Source organism: Falco punctatus (genome assembly GCF_963210335.1).
Source record: "Falco punctatus genome assembly, chromosome: 6".
Taxonomy (NCBI): Eukaryota; Metazoa; Chordata; class Aves; order Falconiformes; family Falconidae; genus Falco; species Falco punctatus.
Window position 1 is genome coordinate 3,170,146 of NC_137585.1, and position 17,524 is coordinate 3,187,669.

General features: G+C 54.1%; 1 protein-coding gene across 1 annotated transcript in view; it reads left to right on the forward strand.

Moving 5' to 3' along the window:
- The first annotated feature begins 83 nt into the window (after positions 1-83).
- The window catches only part of GPR156 (G protein-coupled receptor 156), a 60,456-nt gene continuing 43,015 nt past the window's right edge, over positions 84-17,524 (forward strand). Inside the window, exon 1 of the mRNA XM_080391200.1 lies at positions 84-10,279. The gene's annotated coding sequence lies outside the window, so the exon portion shown is untranslated. The remainder of the gene's footprint in view (positions 10,280-17,524) is intronic.

The window sequence follows — 17,524 nt, forward strand, 5'->3', positions numbered from 1 at the left end:
TTGCCGCGGGCAGAACCCTGGCAGTATTATAAACATTAAAAACGGGGTTAGACGTGGTCAGGGAGTAGATGGGAGGTGACCTGTGCTGGGAGTGGGCAAGACTTCCAAAGGGAATGCTGGAGCTCTTGGCTTTTGGGGCCCACTTGTGACAGACCAGCGTGTGTTACACACCCGACCCATTTACTTCTGCTGTAGCGTTGCAGAAATCTGCTCCGTGGTTTAAAGGCAGGAGTAACTCACAAGCAAGATAAATATACGAACAGGAGAAAAACGGTGTCGTGGTAGTTTTCCAGCAATACGAAACAACACTTCTAAACTTCTTGAATTGTTTCCTTCTTAATACGCTAAACCTGTAAATGAGTTTTTGAATGTTAATTTTCTGATCATGTTAACTGGCTAATGTGTTCCCATTTCTTGTGTAATCCCATGTTTCCTCCTACATCCTGAGGAGTTTTTGTGATCTATTGCCAAAATGTTTTGGATCCTGCCGTGCAATTAGCAGTTGTCAGTGCAGAAATGTGGTGTGTCTGAAAATAGGACGGTGGGAAACAAGAATTGGTTGATATAAACTTCAGCAGGAACTATTTCAGAAACTGTTCAACTTCATTTGTAATGAAAAACTCTCAAATATGCAGCAGCCCCATTTCAAATAACAAAATACCGAGGAATGCAGTGACCTTGCCTGTAATAACCAGGCAGAGAATATTCTTGCCTCTTTTTGTTAACTAATGTAAAGATACCCTTTTCTGGGCCTTTTTAGTACCTTTCTTATATTTGGAAACTGGAAGTGCTGGTTCAAAGGAACTTCGGGTGGTCTCCACTGCAACCTCTTCATTTAAGCAGGACTGTTGCCAACACGAGTCCAGGTCGCTGTGGGTTTTTCAAGCTGAGTCTTAGAAACTTCCAGGGACGAAGAGCCCACCACCTCTCTGCCTCTGGTGCTGTAGTCTCCTCCTAGTGCAGAAGTCTCTCCAAATGTCCAACATCTTCCTGATGCTTGTTGCCTGTCTTCTAATCTCAAGGAGCAAATCTTGGCTCTCAAACCTCTCTGCTTTAGCACTAATGCAATGAGAAGAGTGCAAATGAAACGTGAGTTACACAGATGCCTGAAGCAGATGCTCAGAATGTCAAACTGACACTTTAGGCTCATGCAAAATTGTATGTATCTAACAGGGAGCATTATGTCGATGCCTTGGAAGCGTTCTTCATGAAGTAGAGCTGTATGTTTCCTGCTGGGATGGGCTACCTTATGTGTTCAAGACAGTTAGAGCTGAATGTAGGCACCTTTTCCCCTGCGCTAAGGTTGTGAGTTGCAGTTGCCAACCGTTTCACAAAATTACTGGAAGGAAGTTAGTCCTAGTGCTGCACTGAAGGTGGCCAGGGCCATCTGCACCCTTGGTTACGGTCTGGAGATGGCATGCCATGTCCGAGTGTCTCTTCCCTTTGCAGTGGCCGCTGATCCGTGGTGAGTTGCTGGAGGAGGGTTGAGAGCATGTGGTGGTGTACCACGGTGTGCTGCGGGCTCCGCTCTCAGCAGTCGGCAAAGTGGAGGGGTTTGACAAGGAGTTTCTAACAGCAGCCAAGGTCCTTTGAGGCTGGAGGAGAAGGTAATCCCCAGCAGCGCCCGAGTCCTGCTGCTGGTTGGTTTGTGGCGAGGTGAGGATGCAGCTTGGCTGGGGTCAGTTCAAGAGCCGGTCACCCAGGGAGCACCCAGGACCCTTCTTCTTGTCCTGGTCTGGAACTTGCTGGTGGCCGCTCGAAGCTTGCTACCAGGCTGGTGAGCAATCTTCAGTGCTGTCCAGGTGCCCTGCCTGTATCCCCTTCTTGGCTCTGTGGAAAAAGCAGGACCTGAACTCAGTATGGATTAGTGAGGTGTGTATTTATGCTAAACATTACACTTTGATCAGGGTGTGGAAGCCTCGCAAGGCTGGCTGCTGCTTGCACAGCTCTGAAGATCTTTGCTAGTGTGTTGGTAAATGAACGATTTCGCCAAGCTGCATCATTGCTCGTGCAGGGGAACGTGACGGAGCAGGAGCATGGCTGGGTCCTTGCCTGTGCTGGGACACAGACGCTGATGAACTGGTAAGCTGGGAGGGCAACAAACCCTTCATCTGGTTGATATTTTGGGGGGTGGGGGCAGGGGGTCACAAGCCGAAGCCCAGCAGGTTGGCACATCACCCTTTACGTCAGCAAGGATGTAAAGACCTGTACGAAAGGTGCGGGGTTGCTTTGTTTGCGGGTTGTCCCTGAAAGAGCAAACTTCAGCCCTGAGGCTTTGAAAATGAATAGGAAAGGAAAATATTGTGGAAAAATGTTTTTTTCTGTAATTCCTGGGAGTCTAGGCATCTATAGTAAAAGTGACTACAACAAACGTGCATTATATTAAGCAAACACTGTCCTTTGAGCCAGAAGACGTGATGTGGTAGCTCTCCAAAGCCTTGCCTTGCCGATGCTGTTGTATTAACTCTGGGGAGGGCAGCCCCGTTGCTCCTGGGGAACAACAGCCACGTGGTCGGCGTGGGTGACTCAGTGGGTTCTGCCTGGGAGCAGGATGACACTGAGCAGGGTTCACCGAGCTGGCAGATCATGGGAATGGGAGGAGTGTGGATGCAGAGCTGGACGCTCAGAGCAGGCAACCTTAGGCCTCCCCTAACCACAGCCCTCCGCTTCGAACGCGCCGGGTGCTGCTTTGGAGGTGGGAGAAGCCTGGCCTTTGGGGAGCAGCCCTTGCAGCAGGTGAAGGGTCACTGCAGCGCTTGTACCTCCCGGGCTGCTCGGGGCATCTCCCCGTGGATTGCCCCGCTCCGGGTCGGGGGGGCCGCGGGGCTCCCTCAGCTCAGCCCCCTCCTTGTAAGCCCCCCGTGGGCGGAGGGGACTGGCCAGAGCACTGGCTTTGATTCTGTGGTGCATGACGCTGCTGAAAGGGACTTGCTGGAAGATTCCAAAACATCCCTTGCACTTATATAACAAACCAGCCTTTATAATCTAAATCAGACCCGAGTGGTTTGCAGTGGTGGTTTTTATCTTTCAATAAACACTGCAGCATGTTTTCCAGTCAGGTTCCCTAGTTACTCTTCAGATATTCGGAGTTAAATTGCATCTTTTTGTTTGTTTTCCTTTCCTTCTTTAAAGCAGTTGTGAGTCTTCTACTGAGAGATGTAATCATAAAAGGCCTTGCAAAAAAAACCCCATGTGACTGGGCTCGTCGAAACACGTTTTGAAACGGTCCAGGAATGTCTGAAACTTTATGTTGGTCTTTCACAACTTGCAACCCCATCTGCCTGCCTTGCCCTTTGAAAACCTGTTCAGAGATGACCCTTTGCCATCATTTGTAGGGCCAGCCCAGCCCGAAAGCCTGGGCACCACGGCTCGTCCCTGGCCCCAAGCACTGTCTCCGAGCATCCTGCCTAGAAATACTTCGTGGTGGTTTTAAAAAAGCAGATTTTGTTTGGGGTGTGTGTGGAGGGGAGAAGTACGGCCTTAGGAGGCAAAAACTTGCCTTGATCGAGTGCCACCAGCTGATCCGCGCCAGGCTTGTCGCAGCAGCGGGGATTTTCATCCCTGCCCTTCGAGGTCTCTCCAGCTGTGGGCCACGAGGAAGAAAACTGCTGCCAACCATGTCCAGGAGCATCTCACTTGCTTCTCCTTCTCTTGATAAAGGGCTGTGGGCACCTCATCCTATTCATGTGGCGTTCTAAAGTATGCGCCTGCTCTGGTTTATTGCGATAAATGCATTAATAGCGGCTGGCAAAGCCCTGATGGGCTGTATTCCTGCTCCTGTGAGCCCCACTTCAAGCAGGGGGTTGTGGCCAGTGAATTCCCCCCAGGAAAAAGGGCAAAGGCTGGCAAGGCATCTCCCAGGGCCAGCGTGTTCCTGCAGCGAGGAGGAGCCTGAGCTTGTGCTTGTTTACCTGCACCGGTTGCACGTCAGTGCCCCTGTGCGATGCCCTTTGCGCGCGGGGGATTAGCGGGGTTTGCCTCGCATCAACAGCATGGAAAAACTCGTGTGCCACGTTCCAGGGGAGTGGGATTTACTGTAATTACTGCTGGTGGTGTGGGCGGCTGTCCCAAAAACAAGCTCTGCTGAGGGCTGGCTGGGCGGGGAGCAAGGGTGTGAGAAGTTGCGCACAAGTGCTCAGTCGTGCACAGAAGAACAAGAGGGGTTCAGGTGAGGTGCCTCCTTAGGCTTAGGGAACGGCAGGCACCTTTGCCATGAATGCAGTTGGAGTTTGGCACCCAAAAAGTCATCTCTCTTGAAGAAAGAGGTTCGCCAGTGACTCTGCCCTTCTGCTCAGGGTGGTCACAGGGGCTCTGCACCCACGGTCACGGATCTGCCCCTCCAAGGTGACTGGTGTCACACTACCAGTCAGCTAAGTCTGGTGGGAGTTCCTCTTATGGTTGCAGGAACGTAGACCCTGGGATAATTCCTGAAATCCCATACCAGGTTCCAAACCAAGGGTCTCCTGGCAGAGAACGCCCCATCATCCTCTGTGGTCTCCTGGCAAAAATACAACGCAAGGCTGATCTGTGCCGCTTGTCACAGAGCCTGGAGGTCGCTTCTGTAAGAGGTGAGTGAGGAGGGAGCGTCCTCTTTAACAGCACCTTCTGAGCTCCCGACCCTCTTCAGACAAGCTGTAGCTTTTTGACAAATTTGTGGTACATGCCTTCTGTACCATCCCATACATCACAAGTGTCTAGTGAGGGTGTCACCTGACGCTTTATTTTAAACCATCATAGTATTGTCCCCAGATTTCTGGGGACAAAAGTGAAGCCTGATGATACTTCGACACGATGAAACCTCTGCTCTGCTCTGACGTTCCTCAAACAGCAACGGTGCTGTGCTACAGAGGCAGAACATGCTTCATCGTGTGTAAGGGTAACAGAATTTTTTTTTCCGCGAATAGGGATGTAGCAAGTCAGAAGTACACCTCACAAATAGTTATTTCACACTGACCGTATTAAGGCAATGACAGGTGAATCCTCCAGTAATGTCTGGGATGAGGAGGAGGTTTATGGTTATCATGACCCAGCAAATCCTTAAGGTGATGGCTGGTTCGTCACCCATGGGAAACCTTTTCACCCCTCCAAAGGCTTTCCAGGCAGCTGTAACAATCGTTGTCCTGGTCCAGGGAGCTGTAGCAGTCGTTGTCCTGGTCCAGGCAGCCACAAGAAGTGGGCAAGGGTCCTTGGTAACTTGGTTCATGCAGTGTGTTAATTTCTGAAGTCCAGAGTAATAGCCTGGCAGCAGAAAGGCTGAAATGGTGGTTGAAAAGGCTGTTCCAGTCACCTTTTGCTACTGCTCCAGGTGCCAGGACACTTCCCAGAAACCTGGTACACCCTTGGGTTTAGCTAACTGTTGCAGAAGCTGAGTTGGTGTTTTATGAGAAGACATCCATGCTGGCGCTTCTGGTTAAGATGATAAAAAATCCTCCATCCCCCATGTTTTCTCCTCGTCTTCACATGCCTGAACATCCCAGATCTGAGAGGTTTCCACCTGACTGCGGGATTTTACATGGCAGCCCAGCCATTCCAGCTATGATGATTTCCCTTCTCCTCTCCCCTTTCCTTTTACAGAAACAACCTTTTCAAGTTTGAAGGTCCTGTTGCTTTTGTTGTGAACTTTTTCCATAATTCTCCAGGGTGAGAAAAGCTGACAAATGTCTTCCTGATCTTTTATTCAGTAATGAGTGTCCTCTATGCAAATTTTGTTGGTAAACATCTAGTCATAAACTTTTTCAAAGGCTGCTTTTTTTTTTTTGCCTTTTTTTTTTTTTTAGGAGAGGTGTGTTTCTTTTCTTTTTAAAGCAGCCTACGCTGAATGGCTTTCAAAACCTTCAGAGAGACTGCGGAGTTCGGAATGTCAGGGCTGGTGTGTGTCACTTTATGAAGTCTGTGATTATAACACTTAAATAACAGCAAGCAAAAACTGTTGTGGGTTGCAAAATATTTTCCCATCTCGCTTTCTAAATGTTGAAATAAAGCAACCTGCAGTCGCTGCTTTGAGTTTCTTAGTAGCAACAAAGTGGTGAGCTTATTTATCAAAGTGCTTTAAAGCTTGTATGAAGTTCTGTATTGGAGATCTGCAGTTTCTGAGGTACCTGTCCTTGACTCAAAATAACTTTAAAGTCCGTGGAAAATCTATCGTATGACTTGTGATGTAGGTGTCAGACATGGGCATATTTAGGTCGGTGCCCATCAAGGGTAGGATGTACTTAAGCAGTTGTTAAATCGGGTATTGTGCGTCCATGGAAAGCTGCTGAAAACCACATGTGAAACAATAGTTCTGCTTTTAAAATGTGTTTGTGCCAGCTTTTACAAAGAGTAAGGAACAATTTCTTCCCTGCATGCCAGGCTTGCATTTGTGGTGTTGTTTCTCAGTCATTGCTCCTCCTCCTGTCCCTGCTCCGCTTCCTCTGTTCCTTTAGCTGATGAACTCCTGGCTTACAGCAACTTTGTGGCTGATCTTAAAGTACAAGCCTTAAAATGGGAAGTGTCTAATGTTCAGCCACTGCTACTCAAGGTCTAGAGCTCAACCTATTCTTTCTGCAGGATGCGCTTGTCCTCCCCACCACGTAAGTTCATGGTCCAGCATCTTGCATTGATGTCGTAGATGAATACGACATACCCTGGGCATGGAGGAGCTCTGCAGCATCCCTCCCTTCAGTGCCTTTCCCTCCCTACTCACCATCTCTGCAATGGTCATCTACTCATCACACTACTCACATCTCTGGACATACTGGTCATCTTCTGACTTGGAAGATTTCTTAGAGATAATTGCTGCCAGGGGCGTGTGTCAGTTCCTTCAGAGATACTAGTTCTCTTTTTGCCTTCCCACCTTCCCTGAACTCAAGTTTGCCAAATTATTCTTGATATTACAGATATCAAAATGCGGACAGTGGTAACGTCCATTTCCTGACCCTGTTTCTCACAGCCCATTCTGCCTTCGGCCCTGAAGTCACCAGCGTTGGCCTTGTGCCCGTCAAGGCGTTGCGTTGATTTAGCAGATCGATTCAGCTTTTCAGCATCACTGGCACATCTTTGCTCCCGTTTGCCTCCACACAGCGCTTCTGCCCTCTCTCTCCCTTCTGCAGAAGGATTTTCCCATGACCCCATCGTACGCCTTTTCCATTCCTCACATTGCAGTCCCTTCTCTGGCAGGCAGCACGTATCTCCGCTCTGCCAAGGATGCCCACTCTCATGGACATGCTTTTCCACAGTGCTTGTGCGAGTGGTTGGTGGCCTTTCTTCCTTCTCTCCTTACTTCTTGCCACCTCTTCTTCCTCCCAGTGAGGCCAGAAGCATCTTCTTCCACCACTGGCCTCCAGCCCTCCATAGCTGTCCCCATGGGGATAGGTAAGGACACAGCCAGCTGGTCTGCCTCTGCTTCAGGCTGGCCCATCCCAGGACATGGGAACCTCCTCATTCAGCGTGCTCCCACCAGCCTTGGGAACAAATGTTGAGTGATGAACGTGTCCCACCACCACCTTCTGCTCCACACGGCTGTTGGCATCAGGCTCAGACTGAAGTATCTGTCTTTAAGAGCTGCCACGAGCAAGGGTTTTCCCTGCCTGTGAGGATGTGGAAACAGGGATGTGCAGTCCCTGCGTGGCAGCAGAGCGCTTAGCAGCCAGGGAGCCAAGTCCCACGCCTCTCTTGTGACAAGGGACCATCTTCAAAGGAAAAATTCTTCAGATGTGGCAGCTAGGACCAGAAACAAGGGATGCTTCTGTTGCACGCTGCATGTGCGTTAGGTCTGCATTAATAGAGAGGGTTTTGTTTTTGTTTTTATTCTCTATTGTTAGAAAGAAAAACATCTTCATCGTGCCAGGTAGAAGAAAGAACGTGGTGAATAACTGAGGTGAGATCATTATATGACTTCATGAGGAGTCATGAACTGCTACAATTGAAGGAAACTATCCTTTACCACCTGTTATTTAGCAGATGGGCACAGCTGAAACTCGGCTCCGCTGCAGACTTTCTTGTTTCCCTGTCAGATCCGAAGAGGCTGGGAGACCTCCCCGGAGACCACGAATCGCTGCTGGGGCTGGGTGTTGCTGGCAGCGCGAAGCGAACCTGAAAAGGTTTGGTGGTTCAGATTAGCATCAAAGAGGCTGGATGCTTCCTCTGGGTTCCAGGTCATCCTAAACCTGTAATAAAGATCCTACACAGAGACTCAGTATGAAAGGGAAGAGCGGGCAGGCCCACTGACAGCGGCTGGCATGACCAGTTCCTTACCTAAAATTAGCTAAAATCCCAGTATCCTGTGTCAGCATGCGCCTGGGCTTGGGCAAAGCCCAGCTGGTCCCTCGGGAGCTCAGTCCTCAGACATCTTTTCTGAAGCATGGCACCCAGGCACGGTCTGTCCTTGGAGGAAACCATCTAACCTTGGAGGGCATTAGTCATTCGCTCACCAAAAACGGGGACCCATGAAACCCAAGTTTCCGATGGAAAATACAAGTAGAAAAGCCAACAAACAGAAAACCGCCTGGTTCCTTGGGGGTTCCCCCCCCCCCCCCGCCCCCCGCTTTTCTTAAAACCCCCAAGTCGTTCTCTGGGCAGCTCAGCCGAGGATGCCCTGTTTTCCCACCAGCAGACCTTCTGGTTTGCCCTAAGGGGTGATTCTGCCTGATCCCGCTCCTGTGAGAGGGATTCGCCGATGGCTAATAAAAGCTGTGTCCATGCTCCTTCCCTGCACTGGAGTGGGAGAGGGGAGGATTCACCAGGCTTCTCCCTCCCCATCCAGCCACTGGAACTTGTAGAACCTTAATAGCTTTGAGACTCGCAGTTCACCGTTAAATCTGTTGCTATTTGCCAGGTGGTTTAGCAACTGTTGGTGAAGAGGGGATGCTGGACTCGTGCTTGAAATAAGCCTCGTTCCTTTAGGGTATCGCTCGAGATATGGGCATGGTCCTAACTGGTTGGAGATCATCTCATCAAAGATGAGGCAGTTGTTTGTCTCAGTCCTGGGACCAAATCTGTATGAACATCCTTGTTTGCCAAAGCCAGGCAGGTGCTTGGTGCCTCCTCCAGCAGGAACCTTGGTCACAGCCTCCCTCGATTCCCTGGTGGGCTGGCTCTTTGGGACGTAGGGTCACTGCTGCTTTCTCAGAAACCCTACCCCGCCTCCCTTTTCCCTGACACAGTACCTAATTCATAACCTCCAGTTTTCCCCTTGATGCCATCCCAAAAAAACAATAATTAGAAAGCGCGTGGGAAGCCAAGTTACAAAAGGCAGCCAACCTCTCTCCCACATCCGATGGACTGAGAGAGGGCTTGCTCCATCCAGCTGCCCTACCCCTTCTGCAGGCAGGCTGATCCCCACCCAGTTGGGATGCTGTTGGCACTGATGTCTGCAGAAAGCCTTCACAGAGAGTTTTTAACACCCCATGGATCTGCTTAACGGGTGGAGCAGAAGGGATCAGGGACTGCTGAAGCAGACCAGCCTTTCCACCGGCAGCGAGCACCAGCTCTTCTCTTTTGGGGAAGGAGCCAACGGGTGGCTGGAAGGAGGCCACGTCTCGGGCCCAGACCTGCTGTGACTTTCTGACCTGACCCCCTGTCAGGTGAACCTCTTACTTTGCATAAGAGACAGTTGGAAAGAGCAGGGTGTTGCTAGCAAACCAATTTTTGCTGGTGGTAGTGAGCTTCAGTCCTAAGCACCATGGTGGAAACCATGCTGGAGCTGATGTTCCTGCTCCAGACGTGTTCTAAGTGCCGTAGCTTTTACGTACAAAGGGATGTGGGTCTCATGGCACCAGTAGGTGCTTTTCTTCCACCGTATTCTTAGTCTTTCCTTGGATTCCTCTGGTTCTCCTTACTTTTTCCTATTCATGCCCTCACATGGGTCTCTCCTGAGGTCTTGACTTGTCCACCTAGGAACAGCGAGGTCCACATCAACCATACACAGACTGTAAGATCCTCTTTCTGAGAGATTATTCCAAATTTGGGAAGATGCAGGGCTGTGTGTTACAAAGAGAGCTTTTTTTCAAATTATTTTCCTTGCCCTGGATGGAGCAGCACTAGCTGGCCTCGTAATCTGCTGTGGCTGCTGGGGGTTACAAAGTCATCCTAAAGCAGCTCACGGAAGCATAGAACACCAACGTGCAAGGGAACGTGACCTGGTCCATACTGCTGTCCTCAGATGTGCCTAACCTCTCCTGGCAGAGGATTCACCATCTGAATGAACAGCCTTCTAGGATGCGGTGGGAGGAACCTCACTGAGTGCAGCTCTTTGGCTTAGTTGGAAGAACAGCCCCCACGTGTCCCCAGTTGCCTTAAGGTGAGCAATTATGGTGGGCAGCTTCTGCTAGGGAGAACGAAGAGGAGTTAAGAGACCGTTCAGGAAGGGCTGCAAAGCCAACAGGATGGTGTAGGAATAGCGGGAGATTATTCAAGACTTCGGGAACCCTGGAAAAGTAGAAGAAAGTCCAAGCAATCATCTCAAAGGTCCCGTTCCTGCAGGGTGGGGGAGTGGAGAGCAGCTCTTGGAGGTGGAAGCAGTGGCTGGTGGTTGTGGGGAGGCTATGTTGTGGGGGGTGCTCAGCCCTGCCAGGGGACAGAGTGGTGCTGTGAGGTGGCCTGCCCGCCCAGCACCCAGCCTCATGGCCTGGACACAGGCTGGGAAAGGCAGGACATTTCCAACAAACCCTGCAAGGAAAATCCTCAAATGGGCAAAAGCTTCAACAACTGAAACTCAAGGGATGGTGGACTAAGCTGGTCTGTGAAAAGAAAAAAAATACTCAGTTGTTTGAAGTCCGGAATAAGAAACTTTGTCAATAAGAGGGAAAAGTTTCGCTTTTAGGAATGAATTGGGTAAAACTGGTTTTGTCTAAGCGTGGCCAGGTGCTTAACAGAGATGTCACAACTGGTGGCTACCGCCTGCTGAGAAAGGAGGTGGCGAGTGAAGGAGGTAAGGATGGTGCTTTGTGCTAATGGCAACATTACCTGGTTTAGAACGAGGGGAGCAGACTGTATGTAGATCAACGTGCTAATTAGTAAAGCCCGAGAGGGAGTTCTCTGTGCACGCCTGTGTGTGTAACTGACTACCTCATCAAACAAGGCCCGGGATGGATGTCTCTCTGCAGGCTTATTTGCAACGTGTGAAAAGAAAACTATATTTGCATAGAGAATTTAATTGTAGGACGCATCTGTGGAAATTGCCTGCAGGCCACCGCCAAGTCTCATGAGAGTTTCGGAGTGTGCTGGCCGGTGATTTCCCAGCAGAGGCAACCCGCCCAGCACACGCGGTCTGCCTCCCAGATCCATAGTGATGGGCAAAGAAGAATTCGTCACTGAGCTACCAGCAGTTAGTTCCCTCATTACGGTCACCGTCAGGGAGGTCAGGCCAGTGGTAGGTAGTCATCCATGCACTTGGGTTTTCAAAGGGACTCATTTTCCCCAAACTGAAGAAAATAAAAAAGGCAGATTGTTTTGAAGGAAACAGACACATTTAGTGAAGCTCGACTGAGAAGTGAGTTGCTTATGGAGAGTTCAGCAGCTGGCCCAAGGCTGTGGTTAAAATAGAGGCGGCTTTTGATGTCGCTGTGTGTGACACTGATTGAATGTGAACTCTTGAGGATGGACAACACGTATGCATTAAATAGGCTGAGACCCTGCTGCTGGCCAGACCCCAGAGGAGAGGGTTACTGCTAACAGCTGGCAAGCAGGAGGGTCTCAGTCCACAAAAATCAGCTCCGAGCCCACCTTTTCCAACAGTAGGCTTGAAGTAAATATATATGCACCTTGGAGCAAACGGCACGGGCCATGCCTCCAAAGGGAGGTGCTGTGTCTCAGGCAGCTGCGACTCCCGGGAAGCAGAACGGCTAAACAGCTCCGTGCAGGATGGACGTGGTGCTGGGGATGAAGAGCCGGACCAGCCGAGAAGGATTGTGAACAGGTGGTTCATCCCTCCTATCGGGCAGTGTTGTGACGGACACCGAACCCCTCTGGGTAGCTCTGCAGCCTAACTTTTCAACAAGGTGTTTAAAAAGAGTGGGGACTGAGCCAAGCTGCGGCAACCAGCTGGAGACAACTGTATCCCACCTCCCCCGGCAATTTCAACCAAGTTCAGCTTTTGCTTTCCCCTCCTAGGACCCAGCCTCGGGCTGAGCCATGCCACTGCTGGGTCCCAGTTGTATCCTGGTGTGGGGTGATGTGCTCTCAGCACAGGGTTACTGACCATGCTCTGGGCACAGCGGGATCCTGCGGCATGAAAGGGGATCCCCACGGAGGTAACAACACAACTCACCTTCCCCATGGGTGCTCTGCCCTCACCCGTCCCTCGCCAGACCCCTGCTCCTGCCTGCCCGGCAGCACAAATCCTTCCCCGGTGCTCAGTGTGGGGCAGCGCACGCTCTCCTGCCTCCGGACAGAACACTGGGGTCCCTGACGCCCTGGCTGCAGCTGTGTGTGTCACTTGGCAAAGCCGGGTGACAACGGGGGGGACACCCCAGCCTGCAGAGCTCGTTGGGATGAGGTTGCGGTCCCGCTTCTGCTGGGTGAGGGATAAGAGGTGACACATGTGCAGGCATCTGGAACAGTTGCCAGTGGAAATATCAATACCCCCAGAGCTTAGATTTTTTTAATTTATTTTTTTTTTAAGAGCTAAGCCCAGGAGCAAAACCAAAGCACGCGTAAGGCAGCAATTTCTTGTTATCGCTGTTTACGAGGAGCTTAATAATAAGCACGAGTCAGTGGGGCAACACAAATGCTTTCTGTCAGCACGGGAGGGAGCCAGCAATGAGGCACCCCACTCTGCTTCTGCACGGCCAGCCAGCTCCCGCCCCGCTCCCTCCCGCCCCGCTGAGACACTTGGGGTTATCGTCCCGCTTTTACAGAGGTGGAGGGAGACCAGGTGGGTAAGTCCAGTCTAAGAGCCTGCAGGTCTTAAAAGAGATCAGCTTTCTGGAGATGTTGGGATATGGGGGACCTTCATCATGGGCGCTGTGAGCTGCAGGTGCTCTGTGCCTCTGCAAATCAGGGTGCTGCTTTCAGGGCCAAAATACAGAATTAATCCACATTACGGTCTCCGGCTTTCAGACCGCTGGCCACCAGGGCTGGACCTCGACGTCTCAGGGCTTTCCAAGGGGCTTTTTCATTCCTCTTTGAACGTGGCAGTAGGAAGGCTCCTCCTAGCTCTGTCACCTGCTCCAGACAAGACCCTCTGCCCCACCAGCAGCTCCCAGTCCAGGACTGACCCCCGACATATCTGCCTTCATTGCCCATCGTTGCCCAAGCTGGAAAATGCTGTTTAGAGGGCGGTGTGTTAGACTCTTTGGGGAAGAGCACATCCCTCTGTTTTCCCTTGGCAGAGGATGGGAAAAGGGAGCAGAGCGGTCCTACCGCAGCTTCCCCACTTTCCCATCCAGGACACCAGTCAAACCCAGTAAAAAGGTGTGGGAGTTGCTGCCGCCGGGATCAGTGGCTGCAAATGGGATGCTCTTACTGGGCTGGGGAAGTAATGGGTCGGCGCGTTCAGGGCGGCACAGCACAGCGTGCCTAACGGGGCTGTGCAAACCTCTGCGCTCCCATCCGGACCAAGACTGCACCTGGTGCTCAGCTCTGCGGGTTTGGGAATGGGCAGGAGGGAAAAATGAGCGCTGGTCATGCCGAGGCCTGGCGGAGTCAGGTAATGAGGTAAACAGGAGCGTGTGAAGAGAGAGCACCTGCACGGCCTTACGGCACTCGGCAAACAACCCTTCCCAGCAGCGCCCGGCACTGTGCTGCAGGACAGGAGAGAAACTTGTAGAGCTTTTGGCTTTCAGAGCCGGGGAAGAAAATCCAGGAAAAGTGAGGGGATGTCATGTGGGGAGAGAGGAAGAAGTTAACGAGGGTGTCGGGGCTGTGGGTGGCAGGAGGGGGAAATGGGGGACATGGGGATGCTGAGAGAGGTGGTGGGTCTGTCCACATCACGCTGAGCGTTGCTCATGCTGGCATACCTATTGCAGTAGTCACATTGGCTACCACTAGCCATGGGGCTGCACAAGCAGGTCATGGAGCACAAGGCTAGCCGCCCTCACGTTTACTCACCTTCTCCGGCCGGTTTTGCCGCAGACGTGGGGTTTTTGTGCTGCCTCAGCTGCCGGCAGCGCCCCAGCGAGAGGGTTTATTACCAGCTGGGCCGTGTCCCCACCTGCAGCAGCGGGGCAGGAGATGGGCACAGCCGGGGGGCAGCGGGACGTGCCGGGGGGCTGACGGGACACGGTGTCAGCAGCAGGTCAGGTGGGGATGGAGGGGTGGTGGGCTGTGCCTCTGGGGTCCCTGTACACCCTGGCTCGGGGGTGGTGCTGTGTGTGTTTTTGGGAGGGGGTGATGCTGCTGCCGCATGAAGCAAGCACTGTTGGGGGGGTGTTTTTGGGAAGGGGTGCTGGTGCTGTTGTATGGAGCAGGTGCTATCGGGGGGGGGGTGGGGGGGTGTGTTTTAGGGAGGGGGTGCTGCTGCTGTACGGGGGAGGGTGTTTTTTGGAGGGGGGGGTGCTGCTGCTGTGTGAAGCAGGCACTGGGGGTGTTTTGGGGAGGGGGTGCTGCTGTACGTGGGGGTGTTTTGGGGAGGGGGTGCTGCTGTACGTGGGGGTGTTTTGGGGAGGGGGTGCTGCTGCTGTGCGCACCGGCTCTGGCGGTGGGGGCCCCACGCCCGCCGCGTTCCCCCCAGCGCACAGGACTCGGCGGCCGGTGGGAGCAGCCGGGCCCCGCCGGAGCCGCCCGGGCGGGAGGAGCGCGGCCGCGCCGGCCCCTCCCCGCCGCCCGCCGGGGCCGAGCCGAGCCGAGCCGGGCGCTGCGGGGCGGCCGCCAGCGTGGAGCTCCGCGTCCCCCGGCGGCGGGGGCTGCTCCCGGCCCGGCAGGGGGGCAGCCGCCCGCGCCGCTTGCAGCCAGCGCCGCAGGTGGGTCGGGGGCTCCGCTGGGGTGGGGAGAGGCGGGGGGGCCGTGGGCACGGCGGGGGGGGCGGTTGCTGTGCCCCCCTCTGGGCTGCTTTTCCGCCCCGGTGCTCGGGGTTTGGGGTGTTTTGCCCCCCGTGCCGCCCCCAGCGAGGCGCGGCGGGGGCGCAGCGGCGGCCGGGGGCTGGGCGGGCGGGCGCCGGGGGGCACCGGGGCTCCCCGCGCTGCGGCGGTGGCGGGGCCGGGGCTGGGGGCGCGGGGTCGGCGTGGAGCGCTCCCGGTGTGACTTTTTCTGGCTCGGTGGTGCCCGGAACCCACCCCCCAGCTTGCAGTGGGCTTGTGCCGGTGCCCTGGGGGTCTGGAGAAGACAGCACCCCAACCCCCCCCAGCGGTGGTGGCGGGGGGCCGGGGCTGGGGGCGCGGGGTGGGCACGGAGCACTCCCGGTTTGCCGTTTGCTGGCTCGGCGGTGGCCGGAGCCCACCCCCCAGCTTGAGGTGGTGGTGGACTTGTGCCAGCGCCCTGCCTAAAACATACCGTCCGCCCCCCAGCAGCCCCGTGCCGCGGCGGTGGCGGGCAGGCTGGGGTCACAGTTTGGGGGTGAAGTGCTGCCGGTTTGCCTTTCACCGGCGTGGGGGTGCCCAGAACCCACCCCCCAGCTCAAAACTGGTGGTGGACTTGTCCCGGTGCGCCTTGCAGCGGGAAAGGGGTGCGAAGCTGCGGCGCTGGGTGGTTTGCTCTCAACACTGCTGGGCAAGCTGCATCTGCTGTGGAGTCCAGTCTGGGGAGAAGAAAGGTCGCCACCAACCCCGCAGTGCAACCACCTGCTGGGGAGGGAGGGAGGGAGAGGGGCCCACGCACCCCTTCGGTGCTGGAGCCACGGTCCTGCCCCTGCTTGCTGGGGGTGAGACCCCCGGGACGCGCTCCAGGGCCCACTGCTCTTGCTGCTCCTCCACGACCGGGGTGAGCGTCACCCAGCAACCCCCAGATGCTCGGGCACATCTTGGGGAGGGCGGCTCACGGAGCCCTCCCCCAGACCTGGATTTTCTGCTGCCCCCCAGGTGCTCTGCAGCCCGAGAGGGGCAGGGAAACCAGATCCCTGGTAACTGGGAGCTGCCAGCATTGAGTTGCAGCTGGCGGTTCTGACGCATCCTGGATGTATCTGCCACGTTGCCGCACCCACCTGGTGCCGGGGCATCGTGTTCGCCTCTCTGGTTGCAGACCCCTGTGCTTGCGCCGTTAGTAGCTCCAGTTCTGGAGCTGCACAAGCCCTGAGCAAACCCCGGTCTGCAGGGAGCCCTGGCTGGCAGACCCCGTGCCAGCCTTGGTACGGCCTTGTCCCTTGATGGGGTGGTTGCTTCGCCCAGCGAAGGAAGAAGCCAGAGCAGGGGATGGATGGGTGCAGTTTGGCAGCTGCGGTGCCCAGGGGAGGGGAGCTGGGTGAGCCGTGGACTCCGGCTTTCGGAGCCTGGTGTCAGATCTGTCTCCTGGGGGAGGTATTCCCTGCTGCTCTGTCAGCAGGAGCAAGGCAAAAGAGCAATGCGGCGCTCCATTCCGGCGCCCCTTTCAGGGGCACAATGTGTCGCTTCATTTCCAAAATCCTGCCAGACTTAAAAGAAAAAAAAAAAAAAAAGGAAAAAGGCGCTGACCTTGTTAGGGTTAGCAGCTGTCCCCATGCTTGCGGTCGTCCAGCTTTGCAGCCCGGCCATCCCAGCCCTGCCTGGGAAAGCAGGAGCGCTGGTGCCAGGGCTGTCAGGGGCCGGTGTCTGATTGCATGAAGGAGCAGCTGCAGCTTTCTGCCAGCTTTGGCAAGGGAGAGCTCTGGACGGCACAGGCAAAATCTGAAGTGTAACTTTATGAAAATATTCCCTCTGCGGCCTCTTCCTCCTCTGCGTTTGATGGCTCCGCAGCAAACAGCTTCAGTGGGGGCGAGCCTCTGCTTTTCGACTCAGTCATACACACCTCAACCACAAAGGAGATCTCTCTTGTAAATCAAAATACTAAATCATCAGGCTTTTTTACCTCTTATTCATGGGGGCTCTCTAAAGATGGTGCAGTTAAGAGGGAAAAAATTGCAGGCTACACCTGCCCGTAAAGCTGTTGAGTGCGCTGCAGTTCGTCAGGCCGGTGCAAACGCCCCGGAGGAGTTGATGGGTGTGAGGGATGCTGGAGCCGTGCTCAGGGCTCAGCCGTGCCTCAGAGCAGCGTATTGGGGCACATGCACAGAGCAGAAAGTAGCGGTATTTGCTGGAAATGGCCTGGGAAAAGGCAGGTTTTTGAGGGAGGTCATGTCCGTGGGTGGGTGGATGGATGGATGGAAGCAGGAGAGGACCACACAGGCAACGTAGGCAACATGGATGGGCAGGGACCCTGGGCTCTGAGCACTGAGACCTGACAGTGCTGCACCAGGACACTGTGACAGTGCCTTGAATCAGCATCCTGGTGGGCAAGTGTGTCACACAGCTGCAACAGCAGCATCCTAGTTCTGTGACAACCTCCCCAGGGCAGGGATGCAGGAGTGATCCTTGGAAGTGATCTGGGACTGACCAGCCCCGCAGACAGGGCTCGCTGCTTACCCTGCATCAGCTACCAGGGATCCAGGGATGGCAAACTGTGAAGCAGATGCTTGAGGATTTTTGCACACCTCCAACAT